At 39.0% G+C, this 19,989-nt stretch overlaps 1 protein-coding gene and 1 long non-coding RNA gene across 9 annotated transcripts in view; one reads left to right on the top strand and one right to left on the bottom strand.

Annotated features, from left to right (window-relative positions):
* The window catches only part of Erc2 (ELKS/RAB6-interacting/CAST family member 2), a 973,754-nt gene that overhangs the window by 843,885 nt on the left and 109,880 nt on the right, over positions 1–19,989 (bottom strand). The window lies entirely within an intron of this gene.
* On the top strand, positions 7,417–8,223 carry LOC125358569. Its single transcript, XR_007212332.1, has 3 exons — positions 7,417–7,653; positions 7,929–7,937; positions 8,213–8,223. It is a non-coding gene; the product is annotated as an uncharacterized LOC125358569 (long non-coding RNA).

The raw sequence follows: 19,989 nt of genomic DNA, 5'->3' as shown, positions 1-19,989 counted from the left end.
CAGAGTGCAAGGAAAAAATACTCAAAGCTGTTAGGGCAAAGAAAACAATCACATATAAAGGAAAAGCAATCAGAATTACCCCAGACTTCTCAGCAGAGACCATGAAAGCAAGGAGAGCCTGGAATGAAGTATACCAAACTCTAAATAAAAACAACTACCAACCAAGAATTCTGTACCCAGCCAAACTCTCCTTCATAGCCGAAGGTCAAATAAAAGTCTTCCACAATAAGGAAAAACTGAAACAATATATCTCCACCAAACCAGCTTTACACAAAATCCTTAAAGATGTACTATACAGGGAAAATAATCAAGATCCCAACACAGACAGAGAAATGAACCCTAATTAGTAAACACTAGATCAAGAAATGGGAAGACACAGCTTTAAACAAGACAGTGATAATGAAAGGAACAAACGATCACCTCTCAATCCTAACTGTCAACATTAATGGACTTAATTCTCCAATCAAACGACATAGGCTCATAACTTGGATGAAAAATCAAGATCCATCTTTCTGCTGCCTCCAAGAGACACATCTATCCAGCAAAAGTAAACATCTTCTAAAAGTGAAAGGCTGGAAACAAATCTATCAAGCAAATGGCCCCCATAAGCAGGCTGGAGTTGCAATCCTAGTATCAGACAAAATTGACTTCAAATTAAAAAAGGTAAGAAGAGACAAAGAAGGTTACTACATACTAGTAAAAGGATCTCTCCAACAGGAAGAAATAAACATCCTAAATATCTACACGCCAAATGCAGGAGCACCCAACTTCATCAAACAAACACTACTGGCTCTAAAAACATTCATAGACCCAAACACAATGATAGTGGGGGACTTTAACACTCCACTATCACCTCTGGACAGATCAACACGCCAAAAACTGAACAAAGAAACCACAGAACTAAACAATTGCATAGACCAACTAGACTTAATCGACATCTACAGAATATTCCACCCAGCAAGGACAGAATACACATTCTTTTCGGCAGCACACGGAACATTCTCCAAAATAGATCACATCTTAGGGCACAAAGAAAATCTGTACAAATTCAGAAGTATCAAAATCATTCCCTGCATTCTTTCAGACCACAATGGAATAAAATTAGAGCTCAACTCATTCAGCCACCACAGAAAATCCCACAATTCATGGAGACTAAAGAACACACTGCTGAACCATCAGTGGATCATTGAAGAAATTAAAACAGAAATTCAAATGTTTATGGACTTCAACCAAGTTGAGGGCACAAAGTACCAGCTCCTTTGGGACACAGCAAAGGCAGTACTCAGAGGAAAATTTATATCTCTGAGTACATACATCAACAAACTGGAGAAACAGCAACTCAGTAATTTAAGGAAGCACCTTAATTTTCTGGAGAGAGAACAGCAAGCCAAACCCCAAGTCAACAGACGGAAGCAAATAATTAAAATCAAATCAGAATTAAATCAATTAGAGACGAAAAAAACCATCGAAAGAATCAACAAAACAAAGAGTTGGTTCTTTGAAAAAATCAACAAGATAGACAGACCCCTGGCAAACCTGACCAAAGAACGAAGGCAGCACACTCAAATAAACAAGATAAGAGATGAAACAGGTAGCATCACCACAGAAATAACCGAAATTCAGAAAATAATAAGGGACTATTTTGCAAACCTTTATGCCAACAAATTCGAGAACTTGGAAGAAATGGATGATTTCCTAGAAAAAATTGATACCCCCAAACTCAACTATGAAGACTTAAACCTTCTAAACAGACCCATATCCAGTATTGAAATAGAAACAGCAATAAATGATCTCCCATCCAAGAAAAGCCCAGGTCCAGATGGATTCACCGCAGAATTCTACAAGGCCTTCAAAACAGAACTCACTCCAATATTTCTCAAACTCTTCAATGAAATTGAAAGAGAACGTTCACTGCCAGACTCATTTTATGAAGCCAGTATAACCCTCATCCCAAAACCAGGCAGAGACTCATCACGGAAAGAGGACTACAGACCAATCTCCCTGATGAACATAGATGCAAAAATTCTCAACAAAATTCTGGCCAATCGACTTCAACAGGTCATCAAAAAAATCATACACCACGATCAAACTGGATTCATCCCAGGGATGCAAAGCTGGTTTAATATACGCAAGTCAATTAATGTAATCCACCACATCAACCGGAGCAAGGTAAAGAACCACATGGTTTTATCGCTGGATGTGGAAAAAGCGTTCGATAAAATCCAGCACCCATTTATGCTAAAAGCCCTGGAAAAACTGGGATTCCAGGGAACATTCCTGAATATAATCAAGGCAGTTTATGACAAACCAACAGCAAGCATAACTCTAAATGGTGAAAAACTAAAGCCATTCCCTTTAAAATCAGGAACAAGGCAGGGATGTCCACTCTCTCCCCTGCTCTTCAACATAGTACTAGAATTCCTAGCCAGAGCAATTAGGCAAGAAGAGAATATAAAGGGGATCCAAATAGGAAAAGATGAAGTTAAACTTTCTCTCTTCGCAGATGACATGATCCTAATACCTAAAGAATCCCATAGACTCTACCCCCAAGCTACTAGAGCTGATACAAAACTTTGGCAAAGTTGCAGTATATAAAATAAACCTTCAAAAATCAACGGCCTTTCTCTATGCTAACAACCCGAAGACCGAGGCTGAAATTAGGAAAGCAACTCCTTTTGCAATAGCCCCCAAAAACATAAAATACCTAGGAATAACCTTAACCAAAGAAGTGAAAGACCTCTTTGAAGAGAACTTTAAAAGCTTGAAAAATGAAATTAAGTCAGAACTAAGAAAATGGAAAAACCTCCCATGCTCCTGGATTGGGAGGATTAATGTAATCAAAATGGCAATATTGCCAAAGGCTATCTACAAATTCAATGCAATACCCATTAATATCCCAACACCATTCTTTAATGAAATAGAGGAAGCAATCCAGAAATTCATATGGAACAATAAAAGACCTAGAATAGCAAAAACACTCCTAAGCAGAAAGAACAGTGCTGGAGGAATTACAATACCCAACTTCAAGTTGTATTATAAAGCTATAGTAATAAAAACAGCTTGGTATTGGCACCGGAACAGGCCTGAAGACCAATGGAACAGAATTGAAGACCCAGAATTAAACCCACAGAACTATGCCTACTTAATCTTTGATAAAGGAGCTAAAACAATAGTATGGAAGAAAGATAGCCTCTTTAACAAGTGGTGCTGGCAAAACTGGCTCAACACATGCAACAAACTAAAACTAGATCCTTATATATCACCCTGCACCAAAATCAATTCCAAATGGATTAAAGACCTTGAAATCAAAACAGGCACCCTGAAGACACTAAAGGAAGGAGTAGGAGAAACACTTGGGCTCCTTGGCACAGGACAGAACTTCCTTAACAAAGACCCTGAAAGGCTACAAATCAAAGAAAGGTTGGACAAATGGGACTGCATCAAACTCCAGAGCTTCTGCACGGCAAAGGACATAGCTCGCAAGATAAACAGAAAGCCCACAGACTGGGAGAAGATCTTTACCGGACATTCAACAGACAAAGGCCTCATCTCTAAAATAAATGCAGAACTAAAAAAATTACCTTCTTCCAAAACAAAACTGCAAAGAACCAATAGCCCCCTCATCAAGTGGGCTAAAGACTTACAAAGAAACTTCTCTGATGAGTAAATGAGAATGGCCAATAGACATATGAAAAAATGCTCTACATCACTGGCCATAAAGGAAATGCAAATCAAAACAACATTGAGATTCCATCTCACCCCAGCAAGAATGTCATATATCAAGAAAACTAATAATAACAATTGTTGGAGGGGATGTGGCCAAAAGGGAACCCTACTTCATTGTTGGTGGGAATGTAAACTGGTTCAGCCACTCTGGCAAGCAGAATGGAGATTCCTCAGAAGGCTCAATATAGAACTCCCCTATGACCCAGCAGCCCCACTGTTGGGTATCTATCCAAAAGCCCACAAACAAAATCACAGTAATGCCACCAGCACAACAATGTTCATCGCAGCACAATTTGTCATAGCGAGAAGCTGGAACCAACCCAGATGCCCCTCCATAGATGAATGGATCAGGAAAATGTGGTACATTTACACAATGGAATTTTATGCCTCTATCAGAAAGAATGACATTGTTCCATTTGTAAGGAAATGGAAGGACTTGGAAAAAGTTATACTAAGTGAAGTGAGCCAGACCCAAAGAAACATGGACTCTATGGCCTCCCTTATTGGGAATAATTAGTACAGGTTTAGGCAAGCCATAGCAGAGCATCACAAGGCCCAATAGCTATACCCTTAGAAACACATAAGATGATGCTAATTGAAATGAACTCCATGTTATGGAAACAAGTGATATATCACAGTTGTAACCACTTTCAACGTCCTATGTGTATGTGTAGTTTCTATTATAGATAATGTTTTGTATCACCTTCCTATGTTTGTACCTACACTATCTCTGTAATCTTATCTGAGTATATTGGAAACCGTGTTTACTGGTATTGGAAGTAGGAAATTCAAAGGGAATACCAAATTCGAGAGACACAGGGTAAAAAAAGAGAAATAACTACAAAAGCAATACTTGCAAAACTGTTTGGTGTAAGTGAACTGAACACCAGAGGAGGGAAAGGGGGGGAGGGAGGGGGGCATGAGGGACAAGGCAACAAACAGTACAAGAAATGTATCCAATGCCCAACGTATGATACTGTAACCTCTCTGTATGTCAGTTTGATAATAAAAATTTGAGAAAAAATAAAAAAAAAAGTACATAATAGAATTTCTTATAAAACAACAAAAGGGGTTAATCTGATTAAAATACATTTACATATGAAATACTGTGATGAAACTCCTGTGTATAATATGCTCTAGAAAGAATGAGTGGCAAGCTTTAAAATAGGTTCTGTTTTGGGATAGGTATCGTGGGGACAGAGTGAAGGAACCAAAGGGATGAAGGAGGGTAAATATGGTCAAGATGTGTATATGCATTTGTATACATGTATATGTATATGTATATGAATATGTATATGTATGTGTATAAAGGAAAATAATAGAATAATGAAGCTGTTTGAAATTGTTCTAACAGGAGAGTGAGAAAATTAGGGACAATAATGAGGTGAATTTGGAATTTAATAGAGTGCATTGAATGTAAGTATGAAAATGTGACAATGAGCCACCTTGCACAATGAATACTATGTTAGCAAAAAATTAATGGAAGAAATAGCTAATGAAAAAAATGAATGTGAGGCAAAGCTTATGGCAGTGGAATATAAAAACCTATATAGACTTACTGAAGGGAAATATTCATACTTCTCACATTAAGATGTGACTTCTGAAAGCCTGATAGACTCTCTATTCAGTTAGAGAATGTAAGAAAACTACTTAACATCCTCACAATTAAAGAACCAACTAACAGCCAATGTCAGGGTGTCACCTTCTCTCTCACTAGTGTATAAAAGACCCAAACTGACACATAGATGTCAGAGCAACTTTTCTATTTAACTAAAAAGAATTCAGGATTTTCACAGGCATATGACTAAAAGAAAGCTATGGGTTTTTTTTTAAAGAAGATAGAGAGATTGCCCCCAATAAGCAGTAACTCCACTGATTACTGGAGCAGACCATCCATAAATTGGAACATTTTTCCTACACACTACTTATGACCCATAACCCATAAGATGAAATGCAATACCACTGGCAAAATACCTCAAGTTAATGGGGTCTTGTAAATTATAAGGCAAAACCTGAAGTAAAGCAGATTAAAAACTAAAAATACAAATTGAAAATCCACATCAAGGGGCTGGGGATATGGCCTAGTGGCAAGAGTGCTTGCCTCCTATACATGAGGCCCTGGGTTCGATTCCCCAGCACCACATATACAGAAAATGGCCAGAAGTGGAGCTGTGCCTCAAGTGGTAGAGTGTTAGCCTTGAGCAAGAAGAAGCCAGGGACAGTGCTCAGGCCCTGAGTCTAAGCCCCAGGACTGGCCAAAAAAAATCCACATCAACCATGCACGAGACTAGAAAAGCCATTTAAGCAATAACTGGATAATAAGTTCCTTTCATTTAGGCTTACTTGAAAAATGTATTTGTGGGCAAAGAAAAAAGACAAAACAAAACAAAAAAAAACCAACTATGCTGTCTCTCTTTTCTGCTATGAGTCATCTTTCCATTCCTTCCATTCACTCATCCAATGAGTGAACACACACACACACACAAAGTATGCAGTTTGTGCCAGGAATGGGGGATTGGGGCATAAATGGGGTAGATGGGCTCCAGCCCTCAGGGAACTCAAATTTCACAAGAGAAGGTAAAACAATAGACAAGTACTTATACAAGCAAGAATGAAAAGTAAGTAAATAACAGAAGTATCTACCCTAGGTTGTAGGCAGTAAAAACAAATATGATGGAGTTGAGCTCTGAAGGGGTAGAAACTCTGGAGGGGCATACAGTAGAGCTTTCTGAACAAAAGGAACACTACTAGCCCAGTCTCAGCACCAAGACCCACTGCGCCTCAGCGGTAACACCTTATACCAAAGGAGACCTAAGAATTCTGTAGATACTTCCTTTCCTTCCATCATTTTTCTTTCTTCAAAAGAAATATTTCATTGAAAAAGATACACTGCTTAACCCACATCCGTTATGCAGAAAGGGATGTAATACATCCGACACTGTGTCAAACCACAATTTCTCATACTCAGGTACCAGGTCAAATTCTGGCCTTTCTGTATTGAGGTTTGGGAGTCAAAGAAATCGGCCCAGATGTAAGTCTGGATTCTATCACATACTAGTTACATAATGGTAAGTTACTTAGCCTCTCTCTGCTTCTCAGGATCCTCAACTACAAAATAGGTAGAGCAATTCACCTGAGTACCAGAGATGCTTTGGGGTTAACCTCATATGCTATTCCTAAAGTACTTGGCATAGTATCTTCTACAGAACAAGCACTTCATTAATGGTAGATGTGATTATTAGCCGCCTGTGGTTTCCAAAGTCCACCAAAATGAGGAGTTAGGTAGAGGTGAAAAAACAAACACTGTTGGTAAATTGGTCACCTGATGTGGACAATTTTTAAGCTATAACAAGCAATAATGAAAATCTCTATTGTATGCCCAAGTATTTGCACTCTGAATTGCATCCCAAGTGAAGTGTGCCCACGTGTACCACAGACAAGAACTGGAAAACTCAGTAACATCATACTTAACTGACAAAAATTGGCAGCAGTCCAAATGTCCACCAAAAGTAGAGTGGAAGCACAGACTTTGAGACAATTATATATTTATATGATAGAATATCAAACATACAGTGCCAAAAATGCACATCACAGTCATCTCAACAAAAGGATGAATCTCAAAATGTCAATGCTAAGTGAAAGATGCCAGACACACATGACTCCATCTGTATAAAGTACAAACATGGGCAAATTAACTGTAGTGTGGAAGAATGCATACTCAGGTAGTAAAGGAATAAAGCAAGGAAAGTTTATCACAGAGCCAGAGTAATGGTTAGCTTTGGGAAACAAACAAAATTGGGATTAAAAAGGAGAACACAGGGGGCTTCTAGGGTTGTATTTGGGCCTGGGTTATAGTTACGTGTATGCCAATTCACTACACTTCCTGCTGTGAACATTTTATCTCCCAATAAAACTGTTTTAGAATGAGTCACTTTTCCCTATTCTATCTAATCCAGGAAATTAGACTTTCCCTTTCAGGAGATTCAGAGGACTGTATTCCATATGACTGGCTCTGCTTTCTGCACTTGATATGCCTGAGCCAAAGCCTTAGTGGGGATGGGAGGCAGAGAGGATGCAGTAGAGCTGAGGAGATAGACCTGCCACCTACAACTATCATAGAGAACAGCTGGATGCTTCCACCCATTCCCAATGGCTACCCCCAGGAGCAGTTGCTCTCGTGTATTCTGTCACTTTTGAAAAAGAAAAATAAAGTGAGTAGAGTCCTATAATTAACAAAACAAATGAGTGAAGAACACAAGGAAAAATGCCACACAAACCAATCAATCATTCAACATACACAAGTGCAAAGACACAGAGACAGCTCTAGAGATGGGCTTTAGCCCCAAGCAGGGCCAAAGCCCTTCCCTAGAGCCTCTCCAAGGAGAACATGCCTTTTCTCCCTGTGGCTATGAAACTGTGAGAATAACTTCAGAGCTTTAGGAGGCCATTTTTGCTCACCAGCCACATGGGAGAAGCTAACTATGAGTAACAAAAAGGCTGACAGAATTGAATAGGAATGCTGACAATTGGAGAGGGAAGACAAAGGGCCAAGATTGCTGCCTCATACCAAGAAGAACAGAGGCTGATAAAGACAGAGAGGGGGATTCGGAGGCCTTGAATCTCCAGTTCCACTCTTGATGACGTTTTCTAAAGCTTAGTTTCAACTCAGTTGGTCCCAGCTGTGGCCAGGCAATATGGCCCAGCTCTTGACTGGATTCTAATAACAAACATGCAGGATTTCCTCTGTCATCACTTACTCCAGAAGCTCAACCAATCATCCTCCAGTATATAGGCATACATAGAGGGCACAACTTACCACAATAGAAAAGGAAAGAGAAGGTTCAGGGAAGTGTTTGGGGAAGAAGTCTGTGACCTGAGCCCTTCAGAGTGCTTTAGGTTCATCAAGAGGAGAAACAATAGTCAAGGCAACAAGGGAAGCCTGAACTACTGTAGGCAGTTAAAGGCACTGGGAAGCCAATCTCAAGATCATGTGGGTATTACTAGAGTGAGGTGTCCTTGACAGGAGAAGACATAGAAATAAGTCGCAAAGGAGCATAAATGAGATTAGACATTGTCTTATGTATAAAGGATGGAAGACTGAAAATTTTCAATCAAGGGGATGATTTATTAGGAGCCCAAATTCTCTATTTAAAAAGCCAACATGTTTCCTAACTCTATTGTCTAACAGCAGAACATTTTTTCCCTTTCCCCTTCCTACTCCTCTATCCTTACTTGTTCCAGCACCTCAAACATTTAAGCTTCCTCCAGCCCAGCAACACCAGATTCGTGCATTGGTCACTCCATGGTGAAAACAACACGAGCAGAATGACACGAGCTAGTGGCAAGGGCAGTAAGCCAGCTAGCTTCCCTGAAAGCTGGGTTCTAATCTGCTCAATTGCTACCAAACCCCAAGCACAGGGCCTACCTCCAGCCCCATGCTCTCCATGGGCAATTGATCATTATGAGACTGATCAGTCTACTTCCTTCAGAGAGTTGTTATAAGGTTTCTTCAGAGGGATATTATAGGAAGTGTCAAAAAATGAGTCAAAAATAACAAGTGCATTACCTTCAAATTAGTCAAACAGCACTGATAAAAGCGCCACAAATCCTATGAGTTGATAACCTTACACAAATGTACTATCTGACTTATCTTTACAATAAAATAATAAGAATTTGGCATAGCTGTATATATCTAGTGGGTAATTGTTTTTATTACACTCTCCTAAGAATAGTGTTAAATACTACCATTAAAATTATCTTGATACATTTCTAATATTTAACCAAAAATTAAATAAAGAAAACAACGTTAAATTGCTAACAGAGTCATCAAAAATGAATGCAGACAAAATTTTCCACAGGTGATAAAGCACTGACCCCTCAGCAAGGTATCAAAATCCCATAAGGCAAAGTAAACTGCTTCCTGAAAATAGGTAACAATATTACTTCCAAGATGAAGCTCCACAAATCTTGTGGGAGAAGCACTGGATTTTTTCTAATCTAATTTATAAAGTATAATTTTAGCATTATTAATTGCCTTGGGACAAGTTTTCTTTTAATAGCATGCATAATAGTCTGACAATTGCCCACAAGGTGGCACCAAAATCATACCTAGCAGATAACCAAGGGACTTGATTTTTAATTGCAAAGCTTAAGTTTCAAATGTTAAACTGATTCTTTTATAGGTTATTATCAGCAATGACCCAGATTTATAGGTAGAAGCATCTCCTTCTCTCTATATGGCAAAAAGTTAAAATATTTTGCCAAGAACAAGAAAACTTTAAAAGTAATTCTTTCACAATACATCCGTGCTACTTCTGAAATGTTTTCAACAGGAGAGAGGGAAGGAGGAGGGAGAGAGGGAGGAAGCAAAGGAAGAAAGGGAGAGAAGGAAGGGAGGGAGAGAGGGAGAGAAAAAAGGAAGGGAGAGAAGGAAGAAAGGGAAGGAGGAAGAGAAGGGAGGGAGGAAGAGAGGGAAAGAAAGAGGAGGAAAGAAAAAAGTGAAAGTCCTAAAAATTAATGTTCCTCTTAGGGGTGGGGGGAAGACTATCCTGAAACTAATTTAGCACACTGCATATACTGAGGTTCCTTGCTTTAAATTTTACTTGATTGAGCCTAGATTAGCTGATGTAAATCTTTAAAGAAATGAATGTTATTTAAAAATTGAAACAGATTTTCAATTAATACTTAATGTAACGAGCTGTAGTTATTTTTAAAGGATGAGGTCTATTAATGGAGGGCTTCCTACCTGCTTACTCTCTTCATCTTACACAGGCTATTCAGAGCCGAGCCAGACTAGGCTGGCTTAGAGCTCTGGGAACCAATAATAAAAGCCATCCTGGGAAGAGATACCATGTACCACTGCTGGCATTGAGGATATTGATGCCAATTAAAAGGGGAGATCGCTGTGCCATAGCCTCTAGGAGTCAAGCCTTCTGTATGGAAAAGGCAGAGTAATACAAGTACCCAGAGGGTCTTGTTCTGGCTAGCAGAACTACTACCTGTTAGGACAAGAGGTTTATTTGTCCTCATTTGCAGCCATGCAAGACTGATCATCTGTGAAGAATTTGTGTCATGGGCTCACACACTGTGTGGGGGGAAAAGGGGTGGAAAAGAGCAAAACAGTAATGTTGGAGAGTGAACAATATCAAAATACATTGCATATGAACATGGCAGAACAAAACTCATTGAAATCTATTGAATAATAGGGAGTCGTGGAGATGTGGAAATTAGAGTGAGCAAAATAGCAAGTCTGATTGAAGTACGGTATATGCATTTGTAAAATATCATAGTGAAATCTCTTTGAACAATTAACATACTCTTTTTTTAAAAAATGGGATACAGGGCTGGGGATATGGCCTAGTGGCAAGAGAGCTTGCCTCGTATACATGAGGCCCTGGGTTCGATTCCCCAGCACCACATATACAGAAAACGGCCAGAAGTGGCGCTGTGGCTCAAGTGACAGAGTGCTAGCCTTGAGCAAAAGGAAGCCAGGGACAGTGCTCAGGCCCTGAGTCCAAGGCCCAGGACTGGCCAAAAAAAAAAAAAAAAAAAAAAAAAAATGGGATACAACTTATTCACACAACTACTTAATTTTTAAAAATGGGGGACATAGGAACATTAAACAGTCCCTGCCCAGGTTCTGGGTACCAGTATGAAAGGAGGGGCCAACAGAAAGGATAAAGGAAGGTGAATACCATAAAAATACTTTACATACATGTGGGAAAACTGGAATAATGAAGCCTGCTGCCATTGTTTGGAAAGGGAGGTGGAGGGCACGTGACCAAGAGGGAGAATCTGATAAGGAACATCACATGCAGACATGGACAAGTCAAAACAAAACCCCCTGTACAGTTAATTGATGTTAATTTTTTAAAATAGCAAAACAGATCATGCCCATTCTTCAATCACCAAGCTACTATCATCTAACATTGTCTCATTATTCCTCAGAAGGTTCTCTAATCCTGATACATCTCCTGAGTCATCTGTGCAGCCTCCACAACATTGTCACACCAAGGAAACATCCTTAATTGTGACCCCTTGACTTCTCATTATTTGTGATTCCTCAAGACACAGGGAAAACTTCATGTTCATTGTTTTCTAAGCAGTTCACTGTTCCTAACCTACATCACAGGCTAGTAGCCTGAGATCTCAGGGACAAGGCAAGCTGGGAAGCTTGTAAAGCTGCTTTCTGTGGCCTGTGTGCTGCAGACTGGATGGAGAGGCCAGGTGGCACAAGGAAGCATGGATGTGTTCACATTAAGATCTTCTAACCTGGGATGGGAATGTGGCTTAGCAGTAGAGTGATTGCCTAGCATGCATGAAGCCCTGGGTTTGATCCCACAGTAGCACATAAACTGAAAAATCTGGAAGTGGCACTGTGTCTCAAGTGGTAGAATGCCAGCCTTGAGCAAATGAAGGTCTGAGACAGTGCCCAGGCTCCTAGTTCAAGCCCCAGGACTGGCAAAAAAAAATCTTAGAAACTTCTCATCTGTCATTCTGTATTGTGCAAACCTGCAGTACTGACCTAGTCTCTACCTCCACTATGGGAACACAGAATTGAGCTCCTCAGCCACAACCCTCTTTCACTCTGAAAGCAATCTGCCAGACACTTGAGCTCAAGTGTGCCAGATCATTTTTTAAATGCTACACAAGCCCTTTCTTACCCTAGTTATAAAATCAACAGTATTACTTAGTTCCATCATCAAATATAGAATAAATCTATGCAATAACTTACTGTATAATTTTTTAAAAACACACAACACTTGATTTACTAAGCAATGTGAGAACTTTCAAGATTTTTAACAGAGGAATAGTATAATGTAAGCTTTGATTAAAATAGGTAGCTACAATTCAATATGTGCTTGCCATGTGCAAGCTACTATACCAAGCACTTATCAATTTCCACTTAAGCATTGATTTCAGAGCTTTAGACTTCCAAAGGACCTATGCTAAGTCCCTGAGGGCTCCCCAGAAGAGTACACATACATTCGTCACCTTGTATGGAGTACAGGATCAACCCTTCAACACAGAATGGACACTTCAGCTGGGCAAGAAAACCATCCTGGCTCCTGAGAGGGATGCTTCAGGTGCTGCGAGCAGGAGGTGACGATTAGTCACTTGCACACGTACTCTAGATGATTCTCTCTTTTAGAATACAAAAGAATGTGAAATTGAAGAGTGGGGTAGAGAGAAGTCATTAAGAATAGGAAATGATCCACAGGATAAGGAAATGATGTTTCATAAAGAATTGCCTTTTAGGAATACCAAAATCGAGAGACACAGGGTAAAAAAAAGACAAACAACTACAAAAGCAATACTTGCAAAACTGTTTGGTGTAAATGAACTGAACAACCCATGGGGGGAGGGGGAGGGGAGGGGGAGGGGGAAGGAGGGACGAGGTAACAAACAGTATAAGAAATGTATCCAATGCCTAATGTATGAAAGTGTAACCTCTCTGTAATTCAGTTTGATAATAAAAAATAAAAAAGAATTGCCTTTTAGCTCACAGAGGAAAACTTAGTTCTCCAGGTAAAGAAGTGCTTGCACCAACAAAGCTTAAGAACCTTGGCCTGCCTGCCTGATCTTTCCTCAGCCCCTATTCAAGCCAGGCTGTTCAGATCCCTTGCTTTTGAATTTCACCAGACCACTCCAAGCCTTCTGACCTTCATGCTGAGTGCTGCTCCTCTCTAACCAGTTCCTAGAACTTATCCTCAATTTATCCTTTAGACCACTGCTTTAGTTTGGGTATGGTTTAAGCATATCCCCCAAAGATTTGTGACCTAGAAGCTTGGTTCCCAATGTGGTGTTGCTAGAAGTGGTAGAATCTTTAAGAGGTGGGGCCTAGTAGAAGGTGAGGGGGCCATTGGGAGCATTGCTCTCAGAGAAGCCAATGTAGATTGTATTAGACTGAAGTAAGTTCCCATAAAGGTGAGTCATTACATACAGGCCAGGCCTGGCCTCTCGATCTCTGTTGCTTCCTGTCTCACATAAAGCTGCTGTCTCCATCTCATAGGTGATCCCAGGGCGATGCTATGCACCATGCCACCAGCATTGTGTGAACTTTCTAGACATAAAAAAAAAAAACTCTTTACTATAAAAATCACCATGTCTTCCAGGACTTTGTTATAGCAATAGAAAACAAACTAATATAAGTAAACTGCTGAGATCCCTCATTCTCCCTCTTTTCTTATTAACTCCTCAGTCAAATTTCCCTACTAGAATAGAAATTTCAAAAGGGACTTTGTCTTGCTAATACTATGCCCTCGATGCCAACAACATATTAAGCACTTAATACTTACCAAATTTCAGAATATTCTTAGATAACCTGACTGTCCCCTCCAAACAAATCATAGAGAACTGAAAGTGACACATAAACAGCAAACTTTAGGTCACAAAAGAGATGTCTAAATTAAATTACTGCTCCTAATTATAAAGTTTGAACATTTATAATGACAAATCTCCTATCTTCGTTGTCTTCTGTCCTAGTTAGCTTTGCAAAATCTGTTATTTGCATTTAGAAACCATGATATAAGCCAAAACAAATAATTCAGTAACAACAAAGAAAGGATTATTTAGTTCAATAATCCTTTCTGTTGAAATTTAACATTCTTTTTTCCCTTGGAAATACACTGTGTGATCCCCAGCTCCTCACCCAGGTAGCCTGTGTTAGCAGGACTTATCAAAGTAAACACACAGAGAGATACAGATGGGTTTTTTCAAATACCACATTAAACAAAATATCCTTTCATATTTGTAAAATAAACATGCTTTCATTGTTCATATCTCCTGGATAAAGTGGCAAGAAAGGAAAGCAAAGAAAACAAACATGAGGAAAGGGCCCAAACCCTCTCAAAATGTCCTAGAATAGGATGGCAACTTGAGCCTTTTAGCCCCAGCAAACACCTTTCCCTACAACCCACCTCCTATTCCTTCTTCTCCACCTTCACAGATTAGCACACTGAGGGAACCTGACAGCAACACACCTTCATTTGGTCTGCTGTGCCACAGTAACTGTAATTAAATGCCCTGATGTCTGTCTCCAATAAATGCCGGCCTCATCACTCAAGAGGAAGAGCCAGGAGCATCCCTTCATCCCTGCCTCAAGCCTCAAGAAAAACACATCACGCTTTAATAAAAAGTGGTCCCTGGCACCAATACACAATGCATTTACTATAATGCATTTTAGTTAAAGTATCTTTTCTATTGAGATACTACTTTTTTTCACAGTTAGCAAGACATTTCATCATGCAATTAACCTCAAGAAAATTAGACTGAGGACTATGGATGTGGTTCAAGTAGTAGAGCAGCACAAATCCTGAGTTCAATCTTCAGTTTACAGGAAGGAGGGACTGGAATGTTTCCAATAGTAAAACATCAGTGTGTTCCATTGTACCCTGGTGATAATGGATCACTCATCCAACTATGACAGTGCCAACTATGTGTCAAAGGCCACAACACTGTCTGTTCTACTAAGCCATTAGATATCTCAAGGACAAGAACCTGTGTCCCTAATTCTGAGCACATCTGTTATATAAAAAGTACAAAAATCCTTGTTGGGTGTATTCATCAGAAATAAACACTCCAATTGCCAACCTGTATGTTCTTTCTCTTCAAGGCTACTTACAGCACCAAGCCACACTGTGAGAATCAGGTTTTCATACCTGAACAACAATGAGATCTGAATACAAGTCCACCCTTAATATGTTTTGTTCTGTCATTTATTCAATGGCTTTTATTGAACATCTATTCAGTGCCAGAGCTGGAAATGTGACACTAAAACAGGAAGGCAAAACCAATACTATAGATAGTCTACTTGAAAGGGCAGGTATTTGTTTTTTAAAAAAATAATTTGTGTCTGTATAATTTTAATGGACAATAATCAGAATACATTTTATATGTACAATATACTATAATTTTTCCATATCTTGTATGATTAACTCAAGATAATGAACTTCATTTGATATTTCTTATGGATATACATTTGAAATTTACTCTTAATTATTTGAATTACATCATTTTACTGACTGTAGTCACTCATCTGTGCAGTAGATCTCAAATACTTCTTAAAACATTGGTCCTTTTGGGGTGGAGGGAAACTGGGAGAAAACAAGGAAGGGGTTAACACTGTTCTACAAGAAATTTTCTCATCACCTTACTTATGTAATTGTAACTCCTCTGTATATCACCTGGACAATAAAATTAAACAAACAAACAGATAAATAGATGATTAAATAAGAATTTTTTTAAACTGTTACTTTTTACCAGTACCTCCATTCTCTCCCTCCTCTCCAGCTCTCATGGTCCTCATTATTCAACATCATTTATATTCCACATATAAGCGAGATCATGTAATATTTACCTTTCTCTGCTGGCTTACTTCACTTAACATAATGCCCTCTAGATGTTATCTCAAATAACAGAAGTTAATCCGCTATATATACCAGAGAATCTTTACCCACTCATCTGGTGGTCAATGCTTAGGTTGACTCCATAACTTGGCTATAGTAAATAATTTTGCAGTAAACACCAACATGAAGAATCCCTGGAAAGGCAAATTTTACTGTCAAATGTTAGCCAAAGAAATTGTAAGGGCCTCCATCAGAAAGAATGAAATTGACTCATTCATAAGGAAATGGAAAAATCTGGAAAAAATGATATTAAGTGAAATGAGCCAAACCCAAAGAAAAGTAGGTTACATGGTTTCCCTCATTTGTATGAACTAGAATAGAATATGTCTATGATATTCTTAACAGGGGATCTCAGCAACCCAATTGTCTAATACATAAGACCACATATAATGAAGTGCATCAACATGAACTCCAAGATATGGAAACAAGATGTTCTTATTATGTCCTGTACATAATTTATTTTATTATTTCTTCTTTCGTTTCTCTTAATTTTCTGTACCTTGTTGTGGGAGAATAACTTCTCTGACCAGTGGAAAACTTAGCCTCAGCACAGAAGTTCTGTTGCCTTATTAGCAAACTAATAGGCCTATGGGGAAGCATCTCCATTCAGGGTCTCCTGTGTTTGCTGGCCAAAGAAAACCACTCTTTGTTATGAGAATCTCCCCTTTCCCTGTACAAAGCCTCCCTTGGGAGACTTGCTTGACCAGCTGCCATTAGCGAAAGTCTCTTCACAGTTAATATAGTCTTGGTCAAAGTCTTGAGCAAATAATAGCTAGGTGGTAAAGTTTTGCCTTGACTGGTTTACTCCTCTGTCAACAATCTTTGATGTAGCTCAGCCCTTAATAGTAAACACTCTTTGAAGTAGCAACATTTTGTAGTAGGTAAACTTTTGTATTAGTTTCCTTCCTCCCAGTTGTAGCATCCTCATTTTTTGTATTTGAGATGGATATCATGCTGTGTTAACTTTTACCCTGAAATTGTGAGTTGATTTCTAACCATATATAAACCCTGGCCCTCCTGAAACAAAGTGTGCATTGGTCCACTCGCCTGCATCCCCCGTGTCCTGACTATGGTTGCAGTTACCCAGGTCCATCACCTTGTGCCTTGTATATAAGATTATTCAACCAGGGGACAGGAAATGGAATCACAGAAACAGCAGGTCAAAGGATGAACTAATGCAACAATGATACTCACTTGGAACTAGGTTGGATATCAACCTTACAGGAGGAAGGGAGAACAGGGAAGGGTACTTGGGAGGAAATGAAGGATGGAGTAACATTGTCTAAAAACAAATGTAATCATTACCTTACTTATATAACTGTAACCCTCCTGCTCATCACCTTTTCAATAAAGACTATTGTAAAAATATTTTTAAGGACTATGAAAGTAAAACACATGTGCTACAGTTATTCTGTTTGTCCTCTGTAATAACTGAACAGGAAAATAGTTGGCATATGAATGCGATTTGTATGGTCAAAAATAAGGTAACACTGGGCTACAGAGGCAGAGCAAGAAGTCCAAGTTCAAAACAATAAACATTTATACAAAAAGAAAGACCATGGGGGTGAAGAATAAAATAAAACAATGATAATGCTGAAGAAATTAAAATCTATCTATATCTATCTATATCTTTAAAATCTATCTATATTTATAAAATCTATCTCTAGAGCTCAGGTAAAAAATTCTGCATTGAGCTTCTGCATGAGAGTTCTTGAAAGGGCAGTAAGGCAGTACTGTCTTAGATAACTTGATCCACACACAAGACAGTCCTAGGGAGTATTATGGGAAAGTTAAGCAAACAATGGCCTGTGATATGAGCACATATATAACCAAGTGTGGATGGTTTATCAGTTGCAAGATTCTGAGCATCACACACACACACACACACGCGCACACACACACACACACACACACACACACGTCTATGGCCAACAAGGAGGACAAGAAAGGAAGCGACTATAGCTCTGAAAGTCTCATTGCTTTTGGTTTGGAAAACAAACCACTTGCCCCACTCAAAGAGGTCAAAATCACCCAAAAGGATCTAACACCATTGTATGTAGGGGCTATAGATTTTTTAAAAATGTATCAAAGTGGTAAATACATACCAGGGAGATACAAATGTGGACAAATGTGAAAATTCTAGTCCTCGGTGCATCTGTGTGGAAAGTGTGTCTCTGATATTCACTGACTTCACCAATCACAGAGAAGCTTGAGAGGAGGGGCGAACCAGCTTCCAGAGTCTGGCTCTGAGCACAACATAGGGTATTAATATTTTAAGGCTTTAAACACATTTGGTCTGTTTCATTTTGGCTAAAACATATTGTCAAAAATCTCTATGGAACAGAATCAAATGCAATGCTTTGAATTTAAAAAATACACTATGCATACTAAAAGAGCTGTCCTTTCTGAATATGCCAACATATATTTCCAGATTAAAATGTGTTTTTCATGACTAGGATGTTAACAAATTTAATTTGATTATTAAAATATTAGTTCTTCCCAGGCACCGCTGTCAAACGCCTGTAACCCTAGCTACTCAGAAGGCTGAGATACAAGGCTCATGGTTAGAAACCAGTACAGGCAAGAAAGTCTATGAGACTCTTATCTCCAATTAAGCACCAATAAAAGCCAGAAGTAGAGCTGTGGCTCAAGTGGTAGAACACTAGCTTTAAGTACAAAAATCTCAGGGACAACACGCAGGCCCTGAGTTCAGCCCCAGGACTGACATAAAAAGAAATAAATAATAACCCTCACATTTGTATATACCATAATCCTTTTTTTTAATTAAGTTATTTATTGTCAAAGTTATATACAAAGGGGTTACAGTTTCATATGTTCACTTCTTATCAAATGTGTTACCTCTTCCCTCATTTCCCTCCCATTCCCCCCCACTCCTCCCCCCCCAAGTTGTACAGTTGGTTTACAGCATATAGTTTTGTAAGTATTGCTGTTGCATTGGTTTGCCTTTTATCCTTTGCCTCTCCATTTTAATGTTCGCCTTCCCTTCCATAGTACCAATAAACATATATACAATACTCAGGGTACCAAAATCAGTTACAGTGACAGCAGGGGTAAAACCATGGGGAAGAAGGACAAAAGAAAAAGGCATAATTTCACATGCTACATTGAAATTAACAACAACAAATATAAACCACTTATTTCCATAACTTGGAGTTCATTTTGCTTAGCATCATCTTATGTGTTCATATGTACAATGATATTGAGCTATTGTGATCTTCTGCTAGGGCCGTCCTAGACATGTACTAATTGCTACCAATGAGGGAAACCATAGAGTCCATGTTTCTTTGGGTCTGGCTCACTTCACTTAGTATGATTTTTTTCCAAGTCTTTCCATTTCCTGATGAATGGGGCAATGTCATTCTTTCTGATGGAAGCATAGAATTCCATTGTGTATATATACCACATTTTCTTGATCCGTTCATCTACTGAGGCGCATCTGGGTTGGTTCCATATTTTAGCTATGGTAAATTGTGCTGTGGTGAACACAGTTTTGCTGGTAGCTTTAGTGTGGTCTTGCTTGTAATCCTTTGGGCAAATGTGCAAAAGTGGGGCTGCTGGGTCATAGGGGAGCTATATATATAGGGGAGCTCTATGTTTAGCCTTTGGAGGAACTGCCACACTGCTTTCCAGAGTGGTTGGACAAGTTTACATTCCCACCAACAGTGTAGCCATGTTCCCTTTTTGCCACATCCCCGCCAGCATCTGTTATTAGTTTTCTTGATAATTGCCATTCTTACTGGGGTGAGGTGGAATCTCAATGTGTTTTGATTTGCATTTCTTTTATGACCAGTGATGTTGAACACTTCTACGTGTGCCTCTTAGCCATTCTCATTTC

Source organism: Perognathus longimembris, chromosome 10 (assembly GCF_023159225.1).
Source record: "Perognathus longimembris pacificus isolate PPM17 chromosome 10, ASM2315922v1, whole genome shotgun sequence".
Lineage (NCBI taxonomy): Eukaryota > Metazoa > Chordata > Mammalia > Rodentia > Heteromyidae > Perognathus > Perognathus longimembris.
Note: the sequence above shows the minus strand (reverse complement) of the source record. Positions and strands in the feature narration are given on the sequence as shown.